The sequence below is a fragment of the Triticum dicoccoides genome, chromosome 3A (genome assembly GCF_002162155.2).
Source record: "Triticum dicoccoides isolate Atlit2015 ecotype Zavitan chromosome 3A, WEW_v2.0, whole genome shotgun sequence".
In the NCBI taxonomy this organism is placed as follows: domain Eukaryota; kingdom Viridiplantae; phylum Streptophyta; class Magnoliopsida; order Poales; family Poaceae; genus Triticum; species Triticum dicoccoides.
The window spans coordinates 121362446-121372223 of NC_041384.1; positions in this window are offsets into that span (position 1 = coordinate 121362446).

Genomic DNA, 9778 nt, shown 5'->3' on the forward strand with positions numbered 1-9778 from the left:
ATGAGATGCCACTAGCTGAGTTTGTCACTCGAAGGAAGATCAACCCCTATGTGAATCCCCGTGCAAACTTCAGAGGGAATGAGTTGTTCTAGACCAAGCAATAGAATCTTATCTATTTGGATGTGATCAATGCCAAGCAGAACATCTACGTGGACGTGCACTGGATTGATATGAATCATATGAGGCAGGATAAGCACCGCGACTATTTTGGTGAGGCTTTGGACCTGGTGGAGCAGTTTGGCATTGAGGACTTGATCACTTTCCACCTGGACTTTGACCCTGAGATTGTGGCTCAGTTCTTTGCCTCGGTCCACTTCTATACTGATGAGGAACGGACCATGACGTGGATGGCCAATGGAAAATGAATGACCGCCAAGTGGAAGGAGTTCATGGATCTGCTACAGGTTCGTGATGAGGGGCTCAACTCGCCCGTTGGTGTTCGCCCTCATGCCAACCCCGAGTCCGCCAACAAGAACAAGCTTTAGCAATACTATGTTGAGAAGCAGCTTCCCAGTGGCAAGAAGGCATGGGTGCTGAACCCATTCCTTGACATCATGCATCGGATCGTCCGCAACTCCCTCTTCCCACGCATTGGTGACAAGGATAAGGTACATGCCTATCTCATGGATATGATGCTCATCTGTGAGGAGGCGTGTAGTGTTTAGACACAACCACTTGATGTCTCACATATCATGTGGTGTGAGCTACGGTTTGCGGTGTTCAATCGTAAGGTACCCATCTATGGTCCTTACCTGTTTCACCTGATCTCGAAGACTTGGGAGAAGCTCTATCCAAATGATGAGTTTGAGGCCCCCGACTAGACCCGTCACGAGCCCATCAAGCTTCGCATCAAGCCTCAGTGGGCTAACACCACTACCCGTGCTGAGGTCGAGGCTGCTCAGATGGACGTGGATGAGGATGAGATTGAGGAGGAGGAAGCGGGTGAGGACAGCTCCGCTGGGTATGCTCCTCCCTCTATTGAGCCCTCATGGGCTAAGAAGCTGAAGGCCAAGATGAAGGCTTTGTTCTATATACAAGCCAAGGGGCAGTATAGGACCCATGTTGCTTCCAAGGAGAGTCGCCGCCACGACAAGAGGATCTTGAGGACGTTTGGAGAGGAGATATCCAGTGGGTCCGAGAAGCACATCACTCCAGAGGAAGAATGGATGGTGAAGCAGGGCTACCAGTGGGTTGAGTCTGAGGAGGAGGCCAACCCCGCTGCTGAGACCGACGAGGAGCATGACAAGTGATTGCTCCAGCTTGAGCCACCACCTGTGTCGTAGGGGTCCTCTCTACCTTTTTGGTGTCTCGATGCCAAAGGGGGAGAGAGTGTAGGATTTGCAAGTCTTGTGTCGTGTGTTGTCTCGCTTTGCTATCATTCTGTTGAACCTCGTTTGCTTTGGTTTGGCTTGTGCTCGTGAGTCGTATTTCCTTTTCATATGGTGTAAGACATGTGCACTCTAGCATATCTTATTGTCTTTCCTGTTTAGTAGCTTGTGAGCTTATGCTATCTTGTGCCAGTTAATTTATGCTCATGTTTATTATCTTGCCTCCTTACTTAGCATTAGTTATTTTATTGCAGGATATGCCTCGTCTATAAAATATAGGGGGAGTGTTGATCCTAGTGCGTGTGTCGTGCAGTCCAAAGCACTTCTCTAGTGTGTGCACATCTAGGGGGAGCCCGTCTATATTTTATAGATGTTGAGTTTGCCTATGCTTCATTTTATATCCCTATGTCCAAATCCCATATTGTCATCAATCCACTAAAAAGGGGGAGATTGTAAGGGCATATTTATCCCATAGTAGTTTTGGTGATTGATGACAATGCTTTTGCGGACTAATTGTGTGCATGAGCATTTCAGATATATCATGCCTAAGCACAAGATGATTTGGTGCCCCTCGGAGTTCATTGAAGACAGCGTTTCTCTATGTTTATTTTCGGTGGAATTAAGTCGTAGCAAAGCCATACTATTAAGAGAGGGTCCGTGTTGGAAAGGTTTGGGTGGAATCATCATGTACACGTCTGTTCCTTCCTGCACCACCTTTCCTTTGGCTCCTTGGAGCATCCTCTGTATCTCTGTTATCTCTGCAAAATGAAGGATTCCTAGTGTTGCTGAACTGGGGCATGTGGTAGTACTGCTCCTCAGAGCGGTAGTACCGTAGGCCCCTGCGGTAGTACCGGCCATGGGCGCGGTAGATGTAACACCCATGATGCGGCTATATCTCCCACGTGTCGAAGCACGACTTGGAGGCATAACTGCATTGTAGGCATGTCGCAAGAGGGGTAATCTTTACACATCCCATGTACTGAATAAGAAAGAGGTACATAGTTGGCTTACAATCGCCACTTCACACAATACATGAATATAGCATTACATCATCCAGAATACAAACACGGTCCGACTACGGAACCAACATAAAAGAAGACCACCCCTAACGCAAAAGATCCCCGATCGCCCCGACTGGGCTCCACTACTGATCAACTGAAATGAAACAACACAACAAACAAGATCTTCATCGAGCTCCTCCCTGAGCTAGGTTGCGTCACCTGCACGGTCTCATCGGCACCTGCAACTGTTTGAAGTAATCTCTGAGTCACGGGGACTCAGCAATCTCACACCCTCGCGATCAAGACTATTTAAGCTTATGGGTAGGAAAAGGTAGTGAAGGTGGAGCTGCAGCAAGCACTAGCATATATGGTGGCTAACTTACACAAATGAGGGTGAGAAGAGAAGCAAAGCACGGTCGTGAACTAGAAGTGATCAAGAAGTGATCCTGAAACTACTTACGTTCAAGCATAACTCCAACACCGTGTTCACTTCCCGGACCCCGCCGGAAAGAGACCATCACGGCTACACACGCAGATGGTGCATTTTAATTAAGTCAAGGGTCAAGTTCTCTAAAACCGGACATTAACAAATTCCCATCTGCCCATAACCGCGGGCACGGCTTTCGAAAGATCAAACCCTGCAGGGGTGTCCCAACTTAGCCCATCACAAGCTCTCACGGTCAATGAAGGATATTCCTTCTTCGAGGACGGCCCGCTCAGACTCGGAATCACGGCATAAGACATTTTGACAATGGTAAAACAAGACCAACAAAGCCGCCCGATGCGCCGACATCCTGATAGGAGCTGCACATATCTCGTTCTCAGGGCAACACCGGATGAGCGCTCCGTACAACTAAAACCAGCCCTCAAGTTTCCCCGAGGTGGCGCTGCAAAGGACTCTAGTTCGGACCAACACTTAGAGAAGCACTGGCACGGGGGGTTAAAATAAAGATGACCCTTGAGTCTACAAAACCCAAGGGAGGGTGATAGGTTGTTAGTGCAAATGGTAAAACCAAGGTTGGGCCTTGCTGGAGGAGTTTTATTCAAGGCGAACTGTCAAGGGGTTCCCATTATAACCCGACCGCGTAAGGAACACAAAATCAAGGAACATAACACCGGTATGACGGAAACTAGGGCGGCAAGAGTGGAACAAAACACCAGGCATAAGGCCGAGCCTTCCACCCTTTACCAAGTATATAAGTGCATTAATTAAAATAAGATATATTGTGATATCCCAACATATCCATGTTCCAACATGGAACAAACTTCAGTCTTCACCTGCAACTAACAACGCTATAAGACGGGTTGAGCAAAGCGGTAACATAGCCAAACAACGGTTTGCTAGGACAAGGTAGGTTAGAGGCTTGGCATGACAATATGGGAGGCATGATATAGCAAGTGGTAGGTATCGCAGCATAGCAAAAGAGCGAGCAACTAGCAAGCAAAGATAGAAGTGATTTCAAGGGTATGGTCATCTTGCTTGCAAAGTTCTCCGAGAAGACGAAAGCTTGAATCTTGAATGCGTACTCAACAAGTCCTCGATCACGTACTCGTCTCCCAGCTCTACCCAAGGAAAGAACACAAGCAAAAGGACCAACAATCAATCACGGTGCAATGCGCAAGCAACATGATGCAAAACATGGCATGATATGCGGGATGTGATATGCAATGCATATGCGAGCTCCGGAAGGAAAAGATTGAACCAGGCCTCAACTTGGCAATCCAAGAGTGCCGCTGGAAAGATGAGATGATTTCGGTCGAAATCGATATAAAGATCACCGGAATCGGATGCACGGTTTGCAAATGGCAAGCAAAACAATAATGGCACAATCCTGCGATTAACAACACGATGCCATCTAAAATGCAACAAGAAACTAAGCTACTGCACTCCAACATAGCAACAAAGCACATGGCAGAGATATACTCAAGATGCTTGACAAAAGATGAACACCGAGCTACGGCTAAATCACACAAGAGCAGGTTCAAACAAGCATGGCAAAAGTGCAAAAGATATCAGGTTCACAGACTTGGTGAAAATAACATGTCAGGAATTAACATCAGGAAGCAATGTTTAGAGTAAGATAACAACATGCTACAGGAACATAACATATCTAACAAAGGCATGGCATGGACCTACTCAAAGCATATAACAAAAGTCCCTTACTTACCATAAGCCAAAAAGGACCATAAGATAAGATGGCACCTGAGGGAGTCCTGGATTAGGGGGTGTTCGTGTAGCCGGACTATACCTTCAGCCGGACCCCTGGACTATGAAGATACAAGATTGAAGAACATAACAATATCTCAAAATTATCCTTACTGGACATGCTCAAAAGAGGCATGGATCACTCTGTAGCAACATGAATACATGGCATAAAAATAACATCAAGGAAATGACTTAGAGGAATTCTAAGTCCCTGAAATCAGCAACATCACGAGAGCTACTTTGCATGCTTGTGCTAGTCACCACATTGATCACAAAAATACATGGCATACACCCTTGTAAACATGGCATGTCATATAACAAAACACATATAGAGCTCATGCTCATATGCAGCACACAATAATCATGGCAAAAATGACAAATGCTCATAAACTGATAAGAATCAGCATCTAACATTTTATAACACTCTTGCAACAACAATTAGGGCATCAAGATGGACTCAAACAACCATGGCACAATGGAACAAAATGAAGAGGACATCGAGATGAACATTTTGATACATCGTACTTGCGAAACGGAGCTAAGGTCATAGAGTTATGATGCGATGAACAGGGCTAGAAAATGTTACAGGGAAAGGACTTAGAAGAAATTGCAAGTCTGATAACTGAGCGTTAGATAGCTATGACGTGTACATGTGAGGGATAGCGGGGAATCGCTCGCCAACGGCCTTGGGCCAGATCGGCGAGGAGGCAGGCCGGCACTGGTGGGTGTGCTGGGCCTCGGGCAGAGATGGGCCGCGGGGAGGCCCACGTGAGGCGCTAGCGCGGTCCACGCAGGAGATGGAGGAGGGTCGGGCGCTCCCGATCCTGTCGCAGCAAAAAACGGAAGTGGCGCTCCGGGAATCCAGCAAAGGGCGGCGCCATGGGTGGCAGACCTTTGGATCCCGTCGGATCCGGGACGGAGGGGCCCGTAGGCAGCGGATCCGGACGGCGGTCTTCAGATCGGGCACGGGAGGAGCACCAGCGGGTGGCGGCGGCATGCATGACCGGCGATGGCGATGTTGAGCAAGGCGGCGGGGACGAGGCATGGGCGCCGGCATGAATGGCGGCGGCGCTCGGGAGATGGGGAGGCGCACTGCGGGAAGATGCTCGCGCGCCATGCGCGGGGAGCGATCACGGTGACCTGGGCCTGGGAGGTCCCCTGATGGGCTTGGCGGGCCGCCAGCGGGAGGTGGGAGGTGCAGTGAGGTGGCTTGGGTGAGGTGGCATGCTGCGATTGGGCACGGGAGGTGGCGGAGCTGAGATGGGGACGCGCGATTGGCCAAAACGACATGGAGGCTGACGGTGGACATGTCCGGCGCAGCGCGGACGCGTCCGAATGCGCGGTGGAGGAGGAAGACTAGGGTTAAACCGTGAATTTCGGAGGGGGACACATATATATAGGTAGAGGGAGCTAGGAGAGTCCAAATGAGGTGTGGTTTTCGGCCACGCGGTCGTGATCGAACGACCGAGAGGATGGAGGGGGTTTGGATGAGTTTTGGGCCACTATGGAGGGGTGTTGGGCTGCAACACACACGAGGCCTTTATGGTTCCCCGGTTAACCGTTGGAGTATTAAACGGACTCCAAATGGCACGAAACTTGACAGGTGGTCTACCGGTAGAGTACCAAGGCCGCTTGGCAAATCTCGGTCCAATCCGAGGACGTTTGACACCCGCACACGAAAAGAGGCAAAAGGAAGCGCCGGAGGACATAGGAGCGCCGGATTGCAAAACGGACAACGCGGAAAATGCTTGGATGCATGAGATGAACACGTATGCAAATGTGATGCACATGATGACATGATATGAAATGCATGACACGCAAACAAATGACAAGGCAAACAGCGAATAACTGGAAGATACCTGGCGCAACGGTCTCGGGGCGTTACAACACTCCACCACTACGAGAGGATCTCGTCCCGAGATCTAGGATGGCACCGGGGAAAACGAAAGAGAAAGAGAAGAGATAAACTAAGTTGCTTCTTTGACAAACGAGTGATACCAAGGAACCTTGAAAGGTTAAGCCATCTTCGAGAAAAGAGTACAACGAAGAAGATCAAGGTTGAAAACACTCCGTCAGAAAAGAGAAACAAGGAAGAACAAATTCGGGCATCACTCCGGTTGAAAAGTGATATGAAACTTGATAAGATGAAAAGAACTTGAGTAGAGGGCACAACACTCCGATTTAATGGATAAGCATGAAAAGAAACATGATCCTCACCATTCGAGATGATGAGAGCAGAGAGCAACAACACAATGCCTCCGGAAGAAAAGAATAGAAGTTGGATCATTGGAATGAAAGGATGGAGAAGAAAACAACATATTCTACCTCAAATGAGCTTGCAAAAGCATCTTTAGGAGAAGGTTCGAACGGAGTTGTTGGAAAACCAACAACGAAAAGAGTAATATTGTAGTGGGCTTATGGAGAACATCTCAACACTATGAGGTGAAATTCTGCCACTAACGGAAACAATAGATTGGATTGATATCAACAAGGAGACGAGAAACTTATTCCACCGGGAGGATAAATGAAGAACTTGGATCATTTATAAGCACCAGAATTAGCAACAATCCTTAGGGAAGGCTTTAGGTGAAATATAACCCAAGATAACTCCAATAACAAGATTGATGGATTTAAAATATCTCATTCCTGACAACTTTGGAATCATGAAACATGAAGGGAAATTGTCAACAATGACATAACACCACCTCAAAAGATAAGGTAAAAAGAATTGCACTACGGATTGCAAGATGAAGAATACTTGAGCTCCTTAGAAAAGAATCTCAATGAAAACTTCGAGAAGGAATTGAATCCTTTATGAAACATCATGTAGAGCCTCCATGAAGAACTCCGGTAATCAAAAGAATGAACAAATGAAATGAAGGATGAAAAGAATAAGGTTGAAGCCTTGCAATGATTTAGATGGATCTTCGTGATGATATAATGCGGAAAACATGGAACTCCGGAAAAGAAAAGATGAAACAATTGACACCGAGAATTTGATGAACCTCCGGAATAGGGAATTGAATTCACTCGATGAAACAAGAATAAGAATTACATTATGCTTATCCTTCACCAATTAAATTGATGACAAACAATGGATTTGGCACACTACTTATTCTCGTAGAAAGGATTAAGAGAGATATAGCGCAAACTTGAGAAGGTCTTCAACGAATCACCGGTCGGGTTGAAACAACGAATAAATTGATATGATAAACAAAGGAAGAAAAATCTTGGAAGAACCACTGTAAGAATTGAAAAATGAACGAAGTAAAGGGATGAATCATCGGTAAGAATTACAGAATGAATGAAGATACTTGAGATAATTTAGATGGAAGTGAACGAAGGGATCCCGAACTGATTAGAGAAAACTTGAATGATGCACCGGTAAGATTTGGAGAATGATAGCTGAAGGCTGAGAATGAATAAGTCTTCTGAAATGATGGGCTTCGGAGAATCAAATTGAAAAGAATATTGAATTGCTCCGGAAGGGTGAAAAGAATTCTCACGATCGAAAACAATTATGAGAGGATGGCATCAAGCTTGAACTGAGAATCTTTGAAAGAACGGTTAAGATTTTAAGAGGAACTCTTCCTTGGTCTTCAAATGTTGAGAATGACGCCGAGAAACACCACCATGAGTTGTTGAGATACTCCGGAATGAAAATTAGAAAGGTTGTACCAATGATGAAAAGAATTTGAAAGATCTTGGAGAAAGACATATGACTGATGATAATTCATTCTTACGTCAAACTTGAAATGAATTTGAGAATAACACTGGGAAAAGAAGAGCCAGGTAAGATCCTGGAAAACGACCTGTGGGTTAGGGCCCACTCAAAAGACACACTGTTGAATGATTTAAATGAGATATTGCGCCGGTTGAATTAAATGGCTTGAATAAGATAACAACCTCGAGATAGGTTTGAACAGATCTTGAATGAAAATACGAGCCTTCTGAGATATCTCCAGCACTCCGGAACAAATGAATAGAGAGAGGTGAACAGTTAAAAGAGTCTTCGGTAAGGACTTCGAACATGGAAAGCATGTGAACCAATGAAAAAGATATGATCAACACCGAAAGCTTGCATTGAATCCACCGGAGAAGAATAGAGACAAAGAATGATAACTTGAAGCTCCGTTAGTATCTTCTTGAGAATCACCGGATAAGAACATTGACGGAAAGAATGGAGAGGCTTCCCATCAATAAAAGGATACTTGAATAAGAAATCTGAGTCCTTGAAGAAACAAAGGGAGGGAGGGCGGGAAAACAAAGACAATTTGGAATGGATGAAACGAACACCGTTGAGAAAACTGAGATTGGATCTTGCAAATGTTGGAATGATCGGATCCACTTGAAGAGAAAGACATCGGTTGAAAAGGATTGACATGGCAATCTCGATTATCATGAAGGATTAGTATTCACATAGGAGTATGAGAACACTATTTAGGAAAGGTATGGAATCAACACTTGACTTCGAAGCAACTCGAATACCCCAAGGCAAAAGAAAAACAAAGGATTGGCTTGCAAAATAAGCCGGAAACATACATATGATAGATCCCATATCGTATCATGTGTCTGTTGGAAAGATATTCTAAGATCTACTTGAATTCCCACTTATAAACTCCGGAAACTTTCCGGTTATGCTATTAGGTGTTGGGGATACAGGGGAAGCATAATATCTCACCCAAAACAAGCAAATCCTACATCCAGTTGTATTCATCCTTCAACACATAACCAAGAAACCTTCGGAAATCATTTACCTCAACCTTCGAAAAGCATCCGTTATATGAGTTATGGCAACACTCCCGAACTCCCGCCCCAGTACTGGGTGGCGTCGAGGTTATCTCACCAACAACTGCATAAAAGAGATTTTCGATGTCGGCGAAACTCAGGTATTCCAGAACTGCAACGATAAAATTGTGACAACAACACCTCAGAGCTCAACTCCCCGGGACACTGCCACAACCCCTAAATGTCAGGAGGCACCAAGAATAATGTTCTCGTCACAAAACCATCGGAACGATTCCAAGATACCCGCGTGATCCTAATTTTTTTAGTGAAATTTGAGAAGAGAAGAGTCAAAACTCTACGTCAGGAGGCCTCACCAGAGCGATGAAGAGACTGAGGAGTAAAAAGAATCCTACTCTCCAATATATATAATCCTATAAGACTCAAAACATTTTTCCTAGACTCAACAATGCCAGCGATTCGATCAAGCAGGGGGCTCCTAAGTCGGGGAAGGCTCT